At 46.4% G+C, this 17,417-nt stretch overlaps 1 long non-coding RNA gene across 9 annotated transcripts in view; it reads right to left on the minus strand.

The window, feature by feature from the left end:
• LOC141578216 (uncharacterized) overlaps positions 1-17,417 on the minus strand; it is a 114,877-nt gene that overhangs the window by 47,349 nt on the left and 50,111 nt on the right. For 5 of the 9 annotated variants that reach the window (XR_012508352.1, XR_012508346.1, XR_012508353.1 and 2 more), the window contains exon 1: positions 8,674-9,740. The exons of 2 other annotated variants lie outside the window; for them this stretch is intronic. This is a non-coding gene — a long non-coding RNA (uncharacterized LOC141578216). Of the gene's footprint in view, positions 1-8,673; positions 9,741-13,337; positions 13,911-17,417 lie in introns of those variants that run through there. 2 more of the 9 variants (XR_012508350.1, XR_012508348.1) reach the window with 2 other exon arrangements.

The following is a 17,417-nucleotide window of genomic DNA, read 5'->3' on the forward strand; positions in this document are numbered from 1 at the left end:
GCATTTAAGCAAAGGGCAAGACGTGCTTTCAAAAAACAAGCCAACAAACAGAGGCACAAGGAAATTCAGTGCGTTTCTGAGCAAAGAACATGCTTGCTTCGGCAGGACTACCGTGCAGGACTGGGGCGGATACTGGCAAGAATCACGGTGAGGGAGTCACCTGAGAAGACTCCCCACTGCAAGCAGCTCAGCCAATTCTCCCTCACCCTGTATTGTTAGAGCCATGTTTCTAGGTTACTCTTATTTCAAGTAATAGTACTTTAACTGCACATCTGATCATCTGCCTCAGACCACATTACCTAGAAGCCACAGAAAATCATTCACTGTCCGGAGCAGCTCCAGGACATAACGGTGATGGATCAGGGAGTCCAGCAGCATTCCAGCCTGCAGGCACAAACCCCACATGTGCCCTGGTGATGTCCGGAAAATAAAATGCATGGAAATATCTCATTGCTGGTACACGACATCTGCCCTCAAATTGCCCCAAAATCATGCTGGCAAAGCACTACTCAAACTTTTCACTCCAAAAAAAAAATAAAAATGCTAAGAAGGCAAATTTAGGCCCTTCCATTAAAAGCCAGCAACCATCACTGCCAGTATCTGAGCTGGAATTCTCCTGACTTCAAAAACCACCGCGCAGTTACTTTTCAAAAGTGAAAGTCATATATGTATTCCACGTAGATGATATTACAGTAGGATTTTTCTTTTCAAAATTTCCAGTTGCAACATTAGCACAAGAAAGTTTATGTTTCAGCTTTAAAAAAATCAATTATCCTCCACTTTCTTAATTTTGAACCTATTATTATTTTATAAAGGGAGCTATGCTGCATATTATAAACCAACTGTTTGGTTTCTGCAAATAAGACCTTTATGACCTCACTATTTCAGAGCAAACTTTAATGATGTTTTGAGAGGTGGGGCCTGGGGCGCTCACTAACAGCTCTTTAAATACTGACAAGTATGTGCTCTTAAGTAATGCAAAGGCTCTAACTCCACACTAGCTCAGAAAGCAAAGAAACTGCACCAAAGACTTACTTTAACATTTTAATATATTCCTGTTGTTTTGAATATTAAAGTTCTTAAAAGATATGATTTTTTTTGAGAAAGCCAACAGCTGTATTAAATTTCCTCTCACCAAGAAAGCAATCTTTATCAAGAATAAAAACCCCTATAGAAATCGAAATGACGGGACGTTTCTAGCTAAGTGAACATGCAGATCTGAACACAAACCTAAATCCTATCAGATCTCACTCGAACGAGCTCAACAAAGTCCTGGGCTACCCTGGAACTTAGCTCTTCTTTTCCAAAATTTGGCTGAGCTAAGATCATCACACAAGGCAGGGAATGAGAGAAGAGGAAAGTCCACCTGGCAGCCTCCATCTGTTTTCTTCCAGCCAAAAGTCGCCTCTAGGGTCGCCCTGCTAACAAGCCCTCCCCATAAGGAAATCCGGCATCCACACTGCCCCTGCCGTCCCCAAGCAGTCCCGACGCCTCTCTCCCAGCCTGTGAATGTTCTTCTAATGACCCCCCCTGTTGGTGGCACCCTTCCCCTCTTCCCTGCTACACACACACACACACACAGAGCCACAGCAGTCTTCCCAAATCACAAATTTGATTACATCACCCCCACTTCAAACCCTTCAGAGGCTCCCTGGTGGAATTCTAGCCCCACCCCAGACACTGCTTGCCCAGCCTCACCTCAGTACACAGGTCCCCAGTGACCTCAGGGGCCCCCTGACTTGCTCCTACTTCCCACTTGTCTCCAGGCTCATTTTGACTGTTTCCCAAGGAAGCCTTCCCTCCTTCCAACTACCACAATTTGTTCCTCTATTCCTAGAACATTCTAGGCTAAGTCAACTTCTGACAATGCTAAGCTCACAAGAAGCAAACACATTTTGCTTACTAATGTGGCTCCACCCTCTCTCCCCTAGACACACAGAAGTGCACGTTTTATGAATAAATGATTGACGGGGTGGGTCTCAAAGAGACAGATATACCTACTCTCACCCGTCCCGACCCTTGTGTCTGTAGAATATCAGAAGAAAAACCAGAATTACCTTTCCTGAGTGTCACTTTCTGATGACACCCTTCACTGACTACTGTGTCAGTTCTAGTAAAACCCAAGCTCTTCCAAAGCCCTCCATCCCGGACTCTCTCCAGTGTCCTCACCAGCAGGGGCACCTTCCACCCTGGACCACACAGGGCACTCTCCCCGTTTCCCCACGCCAAAAGCCTCCAGGCATCTGCCCGGGCTGCACCTGCCACCTGAGCCACATTCTTGACTACTTCTCCTGGCTGACACTCTGTCCTCACAAATGAATGTAGAGTCCATTTCTTCCAGGAAGTCCTCTCTGATAATGTCCTTTAGGTCTTGGTTGGGCTTCATCTATAGCAGCAGTACATGGTGACCAACTGGGTGTTTGCCCGCTCCTTTGAGACCACGAAATCTTGGGGGCCACGTGGGAAGGAGTGAGAGATTACAAGAGGGGTGCGGGAAGCAAAAAGCAAAAATCACAGCCCAAGTCCCAAATTCAAGGATACTTTCTCAGGAAAAAGTATAAACAATTTCACACGTGTGCAATTTGGCTACTGTTTTTGTGGCTTGTGGACAGCAAGAAATTGGTGTTCTAGTCCAAAACCCAGATTACATGCAAAGAAATGTATATATTCATATCCAAAGGAAACCAGAGCTGCTCAACAACAGTTTGCAGTTAGAATTGAAAGGAACTTTGATAAAGGCAATCTCTCTCTCTCTCTTCCTTCTTTTCTGGCATCATATAATTTTAGAAGTATTTGCGTGACCAAGAGATGGCTACAGCCCGTGATTCTTCACTGGAGTTTTTGGGGCTGAGGAAGATCAGATTACATTCACTGCGTAAATGCAATCACACCAACACACTGATAGGTGCCGTGGTGGTGGAGATGATGTTCCAAAGCAGGCAACCTTATTCTGTAAGAGAACTCTAAATAGAAAGTAAGAAATGCAATGTTCTGTAGTCAATTTCATTTGCTATATGGGTCATTAATTGATAGTATATCTTGTCTAATGAAACCCAAAAATAAATTGTCAACGTCGATTTTCTTCATCTGACCATTTTATGCTAACTTTGGATATTAAACCCTCACTCCATAAGTAAAACTCAGGCCTACGCTGTAGCACAGTTACATCCCGTGGAAGAAAGCCTATCAAGGGAGAACTGGAGAGTTTCCCTTCAGAAGCTGCTAAGTCTGGTTTTGCACCTGTACGTGATTTGCAACCACGTCATCGAGAATGGAGAAAACCTAACAACTCTGGGGCGAAAAGCACTGCGGTGCTTCAGAAAAATCAAAGAACGCTGAGCTTTGTGAAACAGTCCTGAGGCACTTAAATCGTACTTTTTCTGAAAGGCTCCAAAACTGACCCAATTCACCATTCCAGGTTCAACAGGGAGGTACCGGAATTAGTAGAGAAAACATGCCCTTGAAGTCTGACAAGGCCTTGCTTGAATTCTGCTGCAGCATTTACTAGCCACTAAACGGACCAATTCCTTAACCCTCTGAGAATGCTTCCCGATCTGCAAAAGGGGGCTGCCACCGCCCACCTGGGAAGCATGGATGTGAATTCAACACGCAAGTAGGGTGGCCGACTGGTACCTGACACGGGGCCTGGCTAGTTTCCCTCCGCTGCCCTTCTCCCCCTTTAAACTTGCACTGTTCCCCCGGTAAGGATCAAAACCACGGAACAGAATGCCCGATTTTTCTGTGTATCCCCGGATACATGACTTACCCTTAGGAGGCCAGAAAAACTGCTTCCTCCCCAGTCACTATCAACGTTCTTAAGATTCTGGGTATTTTTAACTCTATTTTCCAGGGAGACTATTCCAGACCTTTCCAAGCACCATTCTCCAGGTTGGCTCCCCTCCCAGCACCCATCCTTTCTCACTTCAGATACTCTGTATGATTGCCTTCTGTTCATGGGAAAGCGAGTCCGGTAGGGTGTGGACTCCCAAGGACTCCACCCTCCCTCACAGGTGAGTGTGACTACCTTCTGCCCACTCCTCACTCCAACTCCAGCTTCTAAGAACTCTACCCTCCAGGACCCTGCAGACTCTGCATCTTCCCAAGACACACACGTGGCCACGACCCTCCCTTCAGATTTCTTCCTGGCTGGCCCTGCACACACCCCAGCCCCTTAAAGATAAATGGCATTAGGCTGAAAATCGCAAATGCCGCTGACTGACACACCAAAGCTGCATGGTCTGGGCTTTCCTCCAACCCAGGCAGGGCCCTGCCCCGCCTCAGCCTCAGTCTGCAGCTCTCGAGATGATGTAATTCTTATGGAAGGCTATGAACACCAGCTAAGAATGACGATTCCCAACGTGTATCTATATTCCGGCTCCTTCACTTGAGCCACAATCTCATAGACACGAGTGCCTCTTTGAAGTCCTAACTTGGATGACAAATGGCATCTTAAAAATGCCTCATGTTCACCATTTAATCTGGAATTCGATTCCTGGCAGGTACCTCCCAGACTCCCCATTTTAGTAACAGCCCCAGCACCCAACTATGTGTTTGAGGTCACATTCAATTTCCAATGTTCCCTCCCCTAATCCCTGCCCTGGAATCAGTCCTATTATTTCCGTCACTAAGCCCATCTCAAATGTGGTTCTACAGGGACCATGGCCGTAACCCCCCAAGTTCACAGCATGGTACACTGACTAACAGTCCTCCGTAGGGTGCTCCCTGGAGGGGGAGGCATCTCCTGCCGCTGGTCACCTCAGAAGGCACTGGATTCTCACAAAGGAGGCCCAGGAGAAGGGACTCAAGGTTCTCCCGTGGTCTGAGCTTTGAAGGGCCCGAGGTCTGGGGGAGCTCCTAATTAGCAGACACACTTGCCAGTGAGCAGATGAGGATGGAGGAACCCAGGCAAGGCTGTTCTCACTCCAACCCCTGGGCTCTCGGGAGCCACGGGAAAGGCCTGTGTCCAGGGCACACCCCGGCCATCACAGATCCCAGCCAGCATTAGCCAACACGGACAGCCTAGACTCCATCTAATTGTGACACTTACTTCTGTTCTGTTCCCCACCCAGAATGTGATGGGCTCATTCAGATATTATGGCCTGTCTCAAGCGATACAAATTCAGTGATAAATGAAGTGTCCACATTTGGACCAGAGCATGAAAGGAGAAACAAGGCCTCATGTTCAGCATGATGGTGGTGGCCAAACCCTTCCACCGAGTGAGATGAAGCATGATGGGGGTGAGAATCCAAGGTCCAAGGTCGGCCAAAACATCTTCCTTCAAGGTTGGCTGGGGTGTTGCAGACTCCCTACCGCAAACTAACTACACGGCCGTCAGTGGTGTACATCAGCTGCAACAGACACGGAGTCAGCTATTTATGCCAACATGGGTTAAAAGTAAAGGCCGTTGCAGGGAGGCATGCACGGCTGCTGAGGCAAAGCACAGACCCGGCTCTGAATGCCCACTGGCTGGAGAAGAGAGGAAGCTACGGTCCCCTTTAGCGGTCGCTGTGTCAACAAGATCCAGGTGAGCCAGCTACTTAGGAGAAGGCCATGTTTTCCTGATACTCAGAAAAACCAGCCTCGTAAAGGGAACACAAGAGTGGCATGGATTTTAGACCCCCCTAAGCCACTTTATGAAGGCAAAGTAAAGTAAATGGCACAGGGATGTAGAATGCAAAAAAAAAAAATTAAATAAGTAAACGGTGACTGCTTCCTCCAACAGCGTCCCCTGCAGCTGCACACCCATGAGCCTGCCACTCTCTCACCAGTGACCGCTGGTCAGGAAGTGCCATCACGCACGTCACACAGTGACAGCCAGGAACCGCGTGAAGAGCACGTTTGTGTAAAAGCAGGAATCGAGCAAGATGCTGCAGACTTTGACTTCACAAGTTAAAATACTCCATGAAAATAATCCCTCAGCAGCCGCCTAAATCAATTCGCATCTCACTTCTTCAAAACAATCAAACAAATTTAATAAGGGTGCATTTGTCACCAAATATAAGGAGGACCAAACAGGTTCCTCAAAGCAAGGATTTTAACAGGTATCAAACACCAGTGGGTGATGTGCTAACAAAGCAAATATTCCAAAAAATTAGAAAATAAAAAATGACTAGGATAATACATGGATCAAGGCAAGTGTTAAGTTTTTGCTCTTTAAAGCGATGGAGACAGTACGGAGGGCAATCTGGATATTTCCAATTCAGGGTGTGCACAGCCCACATTTTCAGACGCAACAACATGCTCACTTGGCAGTACAAGAGAAAAAGAATAAAGAAAAAGGAAAAGAGGAACAAGAGAAAATTAGAAACACACAAGAACAAAAATGATTTTGACAGCATATACAAGAATTTATGTGAGTGTGTGAGGCCAGGGATGCTGGGACGGTGAGACCCACACTCACCTCCTGCTCCGGGGAAGGCAGGGGCCTGAGGGGAGTGGCGCTGCCGAGGGACCCCAACATGATCAGCGCCCCTAACCAAAACTCCACCTATATGCGTCTAGGCAGATTTTGAGCTACAAAATGTGGTCGCATTTCAGGCTGGACAGTTTTACTCACTTCCACCAAGAGTAGCAGGAGAGAATTAGGCTGTTCCTGTACCAAAGCATTGTTTAAAAAATTAATGACTGTGGAATAGTAAAAGCAAAAATTCAGTAAAAGTGACTGGAGGAGAATGTGCTTGACCCGAGCTCACTGGCCACGTTATCTCACTTACGTTAAGATGCTGGCTGAGCCCTTATGGTACCAAAACAGACAGACCCACCAGGAGGGAGGTTTAATGCGCTGCTGTATTTTGATGCCGAGAGCCATGCCTGGTACACGAGGTTCTGGGTAAACAATGGTGACAGTGTCAACCACTATGGGCTAAGCACACATCCAGCTACTCCGCCAAATCCCAAGGGCAGACTTCAAAAGGCAAAAACAAGTTGGCATTCTCTGGTGGGTCTGCAGAGTCAGAGCCAAGCAGTTGCTGAGCAAAAATGTCACCAGTGCCTCCTATGACAAAAGAGGAGGCACTGGCCTGGGGCTGGGGCAGGGCTCTAGGCTTCCACTGCTCACCAACCAATCTGTCCAGGGGGAGAACGTGGTCTCTGCGTATGTTGCACCTATGCACCTACCTTGACTGACGCCTGGGGGCTCAGCAGGAGGTGACATGTGAGGTGAACGGAGCCAGCCTCGGTGTAGCACGGTGCTGGCAGCTATGCCCTCAGCAGTGCCCAGGCTCCTAAACCTGACACCTCGTCTCCAAGGAGCAGAAGGGGAGTGCGGGCATGAAGATCACAGGGCCCTGTGAGGACAAGTACAGGCCATGACATGCCTTGCCCATTCCTTAAGCCATAGAGTTATGTCCGGGAGGAACAGAAAATTAATCCAGAGCCCGCTAGGCACCTCACACACGTGGGGGACTCGGGTCCCCTGTGCCTATCACTCACAGGGCTGGTCTGGACATTCTTTTTATCAATTCTCTGGCATCTTCTCCTCCAACTTACCAACAAACAGAAAGTAGAATCTGATCTTAGTTAATTTCAAGAATCACAGAGCACCGCCTCCACAGTGGGCCCGGCAGCCGTGCCAGGTCCTCCGACCGTCACCTGTCAGACCGCCATGAGTACTCTCCAGACTCAAGGCCTGAGGCCGTAGGCCGTGGGCACACAGCTTCCCTCACTCTCCCCAGCAAAGGGGGACCACCTCTCGGCAAAGGCATGTCACCCTCTTCTGCACGAAGGACAGCACTATAGATACACGGGGAAACAGAGCAGATGGTGGGGGTGGTAGGCAGCCCAGAAGAGCTCGTCTGTAATTCCGAGACAAAGTGGGGCCGTTGACTTAATCACAGGGACAAAGTGAGGATGAACATTTCCCTGCTCTTTCCCATACTCCGTGATACGCCTTTCCCTGCATAAGGAGTTCATTCGGAGGTCCCTGGCGGTGATTCTGATGTCCTAACATGGCATGCTGGCTGTCGGGCAGAAATAGAGGGCCTGAGCCGAACAGGTGCTGGGCCTGGGAGGCAGGAGACACCAGCTCCAGCCCCAGCTCAACCAGCGCCTCGTTCTGCCTCTCGGGATTCAGCATCTCATCTACAAGCAAAGGGATGAGACTATCTTAAGACAGGCTGCCCAACATAAATGAAATGAGAGCCATGTAAAGAAAGTTTCCCAGTTGCCACATTTAAAACGGTAAACAAAGAAACAAACCAAGAAACAAAAAACAAATACTAGAAAATGATTTTAAGAACAAATCTTAACCTACTGTATGTAAAATACTATCATTTTGACATGTAATCAATATAGGAAGTGATAAGATAGTTTACATTCTTTTTACTAGACAAGTCTCAGCGTCTGATGTTCATTTGACCTACAGCAAATCTCAGCTCAGAGCAGCCTCCTCCCCAGCTCTCCTAGCATCAGTGGCTGTGGCTACTCTATTTGACAGCAACTCCAGGGGTCCCACCAGGGTCCTGGCTGAAAACCTGGAGTAAGTGTCCACAATAACCCTAAAAGGATCTCTCTGAAACAAAGGCGGATTCACTTTTAAATGTCTGTAAACCGGCGGGCTGGACCTCCCTCCACCCTTGGCTACAAGAGAGTCCTCTTCCTTGCTGATCCCTTTCTGGATGTAGGGAAGAAACCCGGCACACAGCCAGGGTGGACTGGCCTCCAGGTAAACTTACCTGCTTTCTGTGTCCAGTCCCATGATGTCCTCCTTCTCAAATGGGATGCAGAGAAGGAGGATCTTGTCCCCAGAATTGTCGGATGCACAGTCCAGCCTCTTGGACTTGGGCAAGATGAAGAGTGACTCAGTGAAGTCCTTGATCCTCTTCTCCACCACCCTGCAGTCCTCGTAAATTGAAGGCCACTTTGGTGCGCGGCTGCTCGGCCACCTCCCCATGCAGCAGAAAGTCAAAGAGCTGAGAGTCATAGAGCGTGGTGCCATACAGCTCCTCTGCACGTGGAGCTTTTCGAAGCCTTGGCCGAGAGGCAGTCAGTAATGATGACAAGGCCCAAGACCTTGCGGTGGGTCTGGAAGTCGCTCCACCCATTCTTGGGCGCATAGTGGTGCCTGTAGTGGATACAGTTTGCCCACTGGGAGCCGCACGGACTGATCTGACTCACCAAGGTGATTCACTTATAGATGCAAAAGAAATTCTCCTCTGAGATGATCCCCACCTGTTCGACCACCACGGGGAAAGTCTGGTGGTCCTCAGCACACTGCTCGTAGTCAGGGATGCTCATGTTGCAGGCCCTGACGAGAGGGGAGAGGAGATCGAGGTACATACTGTACTGTGGGCTGCAGGCCCATCTGGGTTGTGGTGACCTGGTGTGTACCAACCAGAAGGCAAGGGAAGCTCAAGTAAATCCGGGGGTACAGTTTGTCCTCAGAGTCTTCAAATGGCTACCGTAGCTCGGATCACATTACCCAGCTTTTGGTCTAGGCTTTCTGCCCTGCAGAGAAGGGTCATTTCTTGTTTTCTGTTTCCAAGCACCTACCAAGGCCCTGATGCAAAGTCACTGCTGAAAAATGCTGAATAAGGAAGTGAACAAAGGAAGTGCTTTCCCCAACCTCCTTCAGCAGAATATAAAGAAAAGGACTACAGTGGGATCAAAAGATCTGGTTTTCTATCCAATTTATTTGAACTACTAAGCTTCAGAATAATGGATAAGAAAACTTGCCTTGGGGAGGAGGGTACAGTTCAGTGGTAGAGCACGTGCTTAGCATGTACGAGGTCCTGGGTTCAAACACCAGTACGTTATTTTAAAAAATGAAACAAATAAATAAACCTAATTACACTCCTGAAAAAATATTTTTTAATTCAAAATTCAAAAAAAAAACCTTGCAATTGACACAACATTGTAAACTTGACTATACTTCAATTAAAAAAAAAAATCTTTGTCTTACATGAATATATCTGGATTACAGAAGTTTGCAAATGTAAAATGCCTAGGGTACCACCTGCATAAAAAGTGGTGACTGTACAAATTTAGTATCGCTCCTTTATGAGCTATATTTCATTTGGGGGGTTTATAACTTCTTAGAGCTAATTTTCTCAGATTAAAAAATATAAACAATACCTGATTCTCAGGACTGCTGAAGAATCAGATAACCCTATGAAAACATCTGACCCACAGAGGTTACTCAATAATGTTTGTTGAATGAATGAATAAACCTGCAAAATGAATGCTGCTCCCTGCCACAGACCATCATAATGGTACTGCCTGGAAATCCCAAGCCCACGTTCCACCCGTCTCGACACTAACCATGTGGGTGACCTGGTCAGGCCTGTGTGATTCTCTAAGCCCCAGTTTAATCGTGAATAAAATTAGGGCAATAAAACAAACCTCAAATTGTTAGTGAGTCAGTAATGAATTGTACCCCAAACTTGCAAGTTGGAACCATTAAGGAAAACTATACAAAGGGTCCATAGGCCCTCTCCATATTATCTCTTACAACTACATGGGAATCTACATTATATCTCAAAATAAAAAGTCTAATTTTTTAAAGAGGCTATTGAGGTTAAATGAGCTCACTGTCTCAAATAAGGAACACAAAGCACAAATAGGACAATGCCCAGCACATGAGATACACTCAGTTAACATTCCCACTCAACCCATTGTTCCCTCCAACTTCAGAGCAAGAGGATGGGTCCTCGTGGCAAGAGGCCACTGCACCTGAAGCTAACAAAACTAAGGGTGCCCACTTCCAAGAGCTCCTGTCATCACCCTTGTTCTAATTTTCTATTAGTAATTTTTTTCTTTTTATTAAATAGAAACTCCCAATTGCATAGCCTTCACCTGACTAGACATCATGATGGCAGCCCTTCAAAACCTGACCACAGAGATCATGATGGCAGCCCTTCTTGGTGAAACAATAAAATGAAAAGCCATTTCCACAAGACCTCTGTGTAAATCTACTAGGGAACTTAATCCTGGACTGAGGAAGAGGACTGGGGAGGAGGGGGCAATCAGGTGCACAGAAAACTATGGGCCACCTGTCCCACGATGGACTTTAGACTCAACCCTCACCCTCCAGGAAATTCAAAATACACACCGACAGATTGCTATGGACAAGATTTTTTTTTTTAAACAAATCCCTGAATCCCTAGCAGGTCTTATTTCTACCGAAACACCAATGGATTATGTGTATAATGTTTCACAAAAGCCCTAAAATATTATCACGCCAACTTGACACATCAAGAAAAACTGAGGTAGAGAAGTTTATCACATTGTACATGATTAGAGAGAGGCCACGTCAGACACCGTATTTAAATCCAAGCCACTGCTCCAGTGCTCACACTAGAAAGTGTGACATACTGCACCTTTCCTGCCCTCTCCCTGCAATAAATCTCTGAAGAGTCTTTTCTGTGCCACCTGGAATCACAATCACATCAATTTTCCACAAAGTGCTTTGTCACTCCTTGGAGGCTGTATCAAAATCTAAAGGGTTGGGATTGGAGAAGTGATTTGCATTTTCTGTTTCTCAAAGGAAACATGGCTTTAAAAGAAACTGAAAAGCACATATCTAGTCTAAGACCTCATTGTGCAGAGAAAAAAATGGAGGCTCAGAAGAGATGAGGAAAGGTCCTTATTAATAAATATATCCTCAGCGCAGCACCAAGCCAGCCCTGGGCACTGCTGGGGGAGGATCTGGGAGACCCAGGAGAATGAATGTTAGAAAAAGGAAAGAGAATAAGCATAAAAGGCCCTGTCTCTACACCACCATACAATGGAATTCCACCAAATTACCAAGTAAGGGTGCAGCCAATATTAAGGTGGGCTAAGCAGGTTATAGAAACCTGGAAGTCTCAACCATATTGGAAATTCCAACATTTACTATGTTTTTTTCCCAGTTCAAGCATCAACTCAGTGGGAACTCTGTACCAGGGACTACACGAGGCCTGGAGTTCTCCCAAATACAGACCTATATTACCACGTGTACAAACCACATAAAGGCCACCAGAAGAAAAGCACCCACAGATGGAATTACTGAAACTGAAAGCAGCCAACCAGCATATATTACTAAGAAAAATGATGCTCCTAGAAATGGACTCATGGACATAGAAAGCCAACTGTGGTTAGCAGGCAGGAAAGGGGGGATTAACAGATACACGTTAATAAATATAAAATAAATGAAAAGGACCTACTATATAGCACAGGGAACTATATTCAATTTCTTGTAATGAGTTGTACTAAAAACAATCTAAAACATATTTATACACATATGCATATGTTTATAACTGAATCTCTGCTGTACACCTGAAACTAACATTGTAAATTGACTACACTTCAATAAAAATTAATTTAAAAAAATAAGTAAAAATAAAAGCAACGCCATTAAGAAAAAATAAAAGAACACTCTAATCCCCTTAGCTGTAGCTGCTGAAGAATTTTGGTTGCAAGCACCAAGTCCACTAGATCACTCCAGCTCTGGCTGTCACTCTTTCTGACCATCAGAGAGTCACTTGGCTTCACTGAGGTTAATTTTCTCTTCTGTGAAAGGCTACAGTTGCAACTAATGATGTATAGAATCTCATCATTCACAAGCCCAACAATTAGTGAGGACTTCCCATGGGCCAGGCTCTGGAGAGATGAAAATATAGGGTCCCAGTTATATTCATGGGTAGAAGAAGTTTATGCCATAAAGACATTAATTCTTCCTATTTTGATAGACAGATTCATTGCAATTCTGATTAGAATTCCTACCAGATTTTTCATGGAATGTAACAAGTTAATTTATGGTCAAGAATAGGCAAGAAACTTCTTTAGAACCACCACTGGGGAGAGGTGGATTGGTCATTCATTTCCACTGGTCTTTCTGATGTGATGAAAATGTTCTGGAATAATAATTGTTGCACAAGTGTAAATATGCTAAAAGCTGCTGAATTGTACCATTTAAATGGGTGGAATTCATGGTGTGTGAACAATATCACAATAAAGCTGTTATATGAAAAAATATTTCTTGACAATTATTTTTCCCTCTATACTACTTAGTCTGCCCCACAATTTAAGAAAAACAAAAAACCAAAACAAACCAAACTGTGCCAGGAGCTCTTTAGGACTGCAATGTCCCTGGGTCTCCAACGCCTCTGGTGGTGCTCTTCCTGTTAACACACCAAGCTGGGCTGGGCTAGTTAGGGAATGTAACTGTCTTTTTAAAATCGATGGTCACACGTTTCACCCTGGGAGAGGGAAGGAAGGAGGATGACACAGCCTTATGCCTTCAGCTCATTTTTTACTGAACCAAGCCCTGCTATCAACACTGTAATCCCTCTCACTATAAAAACACATGACACCAACAAGCATCGCCATCATAACACCTGAAAGTGTTCAAGGTACTTACCTGGGGCAGAAACACTGAGGGAGGAGACAGAAGCTCGCTTGGCACTGAGGATCCCTTTTCCCAACTCCACCAGTAGCTGGGCTTTACAGCCAGAGTCTCTCAGCCCAGGGAGCAGCTCAGACGCCACTGAGCTGTTCCTCAGGGAGCGGGAAAGGAAGACCAGGGCAGCCCCGGAGTCGCGGGGCAGGGAAATGGGTGGAAACGCGGGCTGCAGCCCCGCTCGGTGGCCATCCCCAGCCCCAGCCCCAGCTGCCCCGTCCGGGTCCGCAGACCCCGCCCGCCTGGGACGCAGCCCGCCCAGTTGTGGGGACGGGCCGGTGGCCGAGGAGAGGAAGCCCGGGAGGAGAGGACTCGCGGGCGAGAGAGGGGAAGGGGACGCCAGCAGCGGACTGAGTGGAGGCCGGCTGGGTGAGAGGCGGCAGGTGCACACCTGGCCCCGGGAAGCTGTGGCACTGGGGCACTGGGGCAGGTGGCGCGGGCAGAGGGGTCTGGCCCGAGCAATTCAGCTGAACACAGGCTGACTCGCGCCCTCGTGGTCTGTGACACGCGGACCGCCCTCCCGCAGCCACCTGACCCCTTCCCGGGAGACCCCACATTGCACTTCCACAGCCAGAGGCACCGGCCCCAGGCAGGAGCTAAAGGCCTGCCGGGCGACAGAGCTGAGAAGCCTTTGGGGCTAATCCCCGGCTCGGAGCTGGAGCTTCCAACCCGCGGTCCAGCTGACACCGACCGCCCATGCGCAGGAGGGCCAGCAATCCGCTCTGGGTTCTGCGAGAGAAGGTGGGGCAGTGAGGGAGGGAAAAGATGGGAGGGGGAGGGGAGGAGGGAAAAAGTGGAGGGAGACAGATGGACAGGAAGAGCAGAGAGAAGGGAGGGATCTGGAAAGGGTAAGGTCCTAGCGGGGATGGAGAGAAAAAGCTTTACCTCTGGTGGCACCCTGAAGAAGGCGGCAGTCCTGCCTCTGTACCCTTCTGTAACACTTCAAGGCCCGCAGCTCAAGTTTTACCTCCCTGATCCAGCCCTCCATCCGATGCTGCTGCAGAACCCCTACGGGTATCACACCTGTTGCCCCCACGCGGAGCAGGGTTTTCTGTTGGTCTGGGAACCAAGCACCCTCAGGTGTTGTCGCTCAGAACTACCTTGGGAAGAGTACATATTCCCCTTTTACACCCTGGGAAAAAGGCAGGCACGATCTTTGCCTTAGCTCCAATGTCCCAGGTGTTGGGCTGGCAGGGAGCGGGGTGGTTCAAGATCAGAGCCCCAGACAGAGCAGACTGCCTGAGTGTTGGTGCATAGTCCCCATCCGTCCTGGGTAAACCACACTCCACCCTAGTGGAACCATCAAGGGCTCACAGTAGTTCCCTGGGTGTGGGAGAGCTGTCCTCATGTGAAGGAAAAGCCCAGCTGGGCTAACAAGCTAAGTCACAAATCTAAGTGTGATAAGTGTCGGTTTACTGATCTAAATTCTGCTGGGCTAACTCGTAAATCTGAAGTTTAGTGTCAGTTTACTGGGCTAACAAGCTAAGTCGTAAATCGAAGCTCAACAAGTGTCTATTACAAGTTGACAAGCACCAGTGTGCTGATTCCTTGCTTTTTGTTGCTTGAGCCTTATTGGCTAATACACCCTTACTTGTAATTAACCCTTTAAAACTTCATGTGTATGTCTTGGAGGTGGGTGCTCAGAACTTCGGAGCAGAAGCCCCTTTGAGCCCGCCGGCATAATAAATCTGAGTACACCAACACTCCGAGTGGTGATTGTTCCTTGGCTGGCCTGTTGTTTCCATAACACTCAGTTCCAGTGCCCAGCTTGCTAGGTATATAGGAGTGCTACCAAATCCAAATTCATTCTCTTCAGTGCAGGACAGGCCAATAAGTTGGGAGACCAGGTGTTGGGGCATGGAATAGCAAGTTTCTGTAGACCTAGATGGCAAACTAATGTCCTGGAAAACCATCTCCCCAAGTCAGAATTCAGGCTCTTTTCCTACGTGCTTGGTTGTTGCAATCTTCTTGGTGTAGGAATTCTTTCTTGTTAGAATCCTTTGTTCTTGCAGCTATCTGCCTGGGTCAAATCTCTGTAAACCTCTAACAAAACAAACGTTATTTTCTATTCTGCAATTTCTTATCTTTTTATGAATGAAAATGTGTTAAATATACTTAAAGATCAGAGCCTTCAGAATAGGTTCTCCTGTATATTTCAGGCTCTAAGCAACATTGTTTTACAAGCAAGATGAAGCCTAGGAGACAGAGCATAGGGTTAAAGTCAAAGGAAAAGATCTAATATGGAGTCAGATTTGTTCTGTTCTATTACCCAGGCAGAAGCCACTTGAGGATTTAAATCACTTTAAGTTAAAAATAACTAAAACTTTAAAGGAATTTACATACATAGGTGGGAATGTGCATAGCATATCTGGAAAAGCACCCAAAGGATAGTAAACAGTGGCATCTCCAGGGAGGGCTGGAAGAACAGAGGATGAGGGAAAACTTCTTTCACTTGTGTATTTTTGTGCTCTGTTTGAATTTTTTTTAACCATTTGCATGTATTTCTTTTTCAGTTAAAAAAATGTGTAATGGAGCAAAGGAGTAACTAGCTCAGCAAATACAGCAGCCATGGAATCACTGAGTCATCACTTTTGATTTAAGCCAGGAAGCATTTATTGACTCTCACCTATGTGCCCAGTGCTGTTTTAAGACTTCTTTTATTATTATTATTATTATTATTATTATTATTATTATTATTATTATTATTATTATTATTATTACTACTACTGTTACTATTATTATTTTTATTATTACTATTTTTATTATTATTATTATTTTATGAAATAATAACAAGGTATCCCTCACCCCTGCCCATGGCTGGTGGAAAACCAACTGAGTTTTTATTGAGTTGTTTTCCAAGGAGTAGAGATGAGTTATAAACTGAATACATCTTCAGGGCAAAACAGTCGGAGTGGTTTTCCAGCAGGCCAGACAGCTATGAAGGGTTTTCAATAGAGGCCCCCAGAGGCTGAGAGAGAAATCCTCGAGGACCCTACAAAAAGCTGCCCAAACTGTCTTCTCCATGGCAATACTGAAATAGGAAAGAACAAATCTGACTCCATATTAGATCTGTTCCTTTGACTTTAACAAAGCCAAGTTAATACTCTCCGGTCTTTTCATGGGTTATGATGTCACAGAGGAGATGGACAGGTCAACAAGGAACCACTCTGACGTGATCACGGAGACGGGGAGCGGGATGGGCGGCAACATGTGTGACGCAGCTGTAGCCGTGCCCGCGTTTCTAGGCAGGTACCCAAAGTCACCTCGACAAGATGTCAAACACTTGTGCCCACGTCCTCATCACCTGACATGTATTAAAGAGAAATGGAAATGTATAAAAGGCCAATACCCTTGGTGGGTACACCGTCCAAAGAGCAAAGTCACAGTTTGACAACTGGCCATCTCGGTTCCCTGGGCTTCATTCTTGGAGAACCTTAAAAACCACTCCTCTGTCCTTAAGAAGTGCTGCATATTTGTCCTATCTTTGGCTCAGGGATGGAGCACGTTCAAGTGAACTTTAATGTCTGCACAGATTTGACTGTCTTTCTCCAGGTTCACTTGTCCATTCTAAAGAGGCCTGAGCTAAGTCCATCCTCCATAAGTTCTATTCCCTCCAGTGAAAACTCATCGAGCCTGCAATTAAAAGCCAACTGAACAAGACTCTCCTCAGCTAAAAAGTTCACCCACTCTTCACTGATTTCTTAATCTCCTTTCCTAGCTAATTGCAACAGACTAACAACTCCCTCCACCAAGCTCCCCAACTATGTCAGTTTGTCTCCCCAAACAGAAAGTGAGGTCCATAAAAGAGGTGACTCCATAGTCACCTCTGAATTCCTAGCATACAGTAATGTTAAGAAATAGAACTATGATTATGGCTTCTTTCCTTTAAAACCTTTCTGGTTATTTGATTGAGACCTTGGAAGACAGGTGTTTGCAGTCAAGTATCTTGATCCTCAAGACTCTGGAGGCCTTTTTCGGAATGGCTGCTCACTGATTCATTCAAACCACAGCTTCTCATTCCAGGAGTAGCTGTGATTCTCT

This window comes from Camelus bactrianus, chromosome 7 (genome assembly GCF_048773025.1).
Source record: "Camelus bactrianus isolate YW-2024 breed Bactrian camel chromosome 7, ASM4877302v1, whole genome shotgun sequence".
Classification (NCBI taxonomy): Eukaryota; Metazoa; Chordata; class Mammalia; order Artiodactyla; family Camelidae; genus Camelus; species Camelus bactrianus.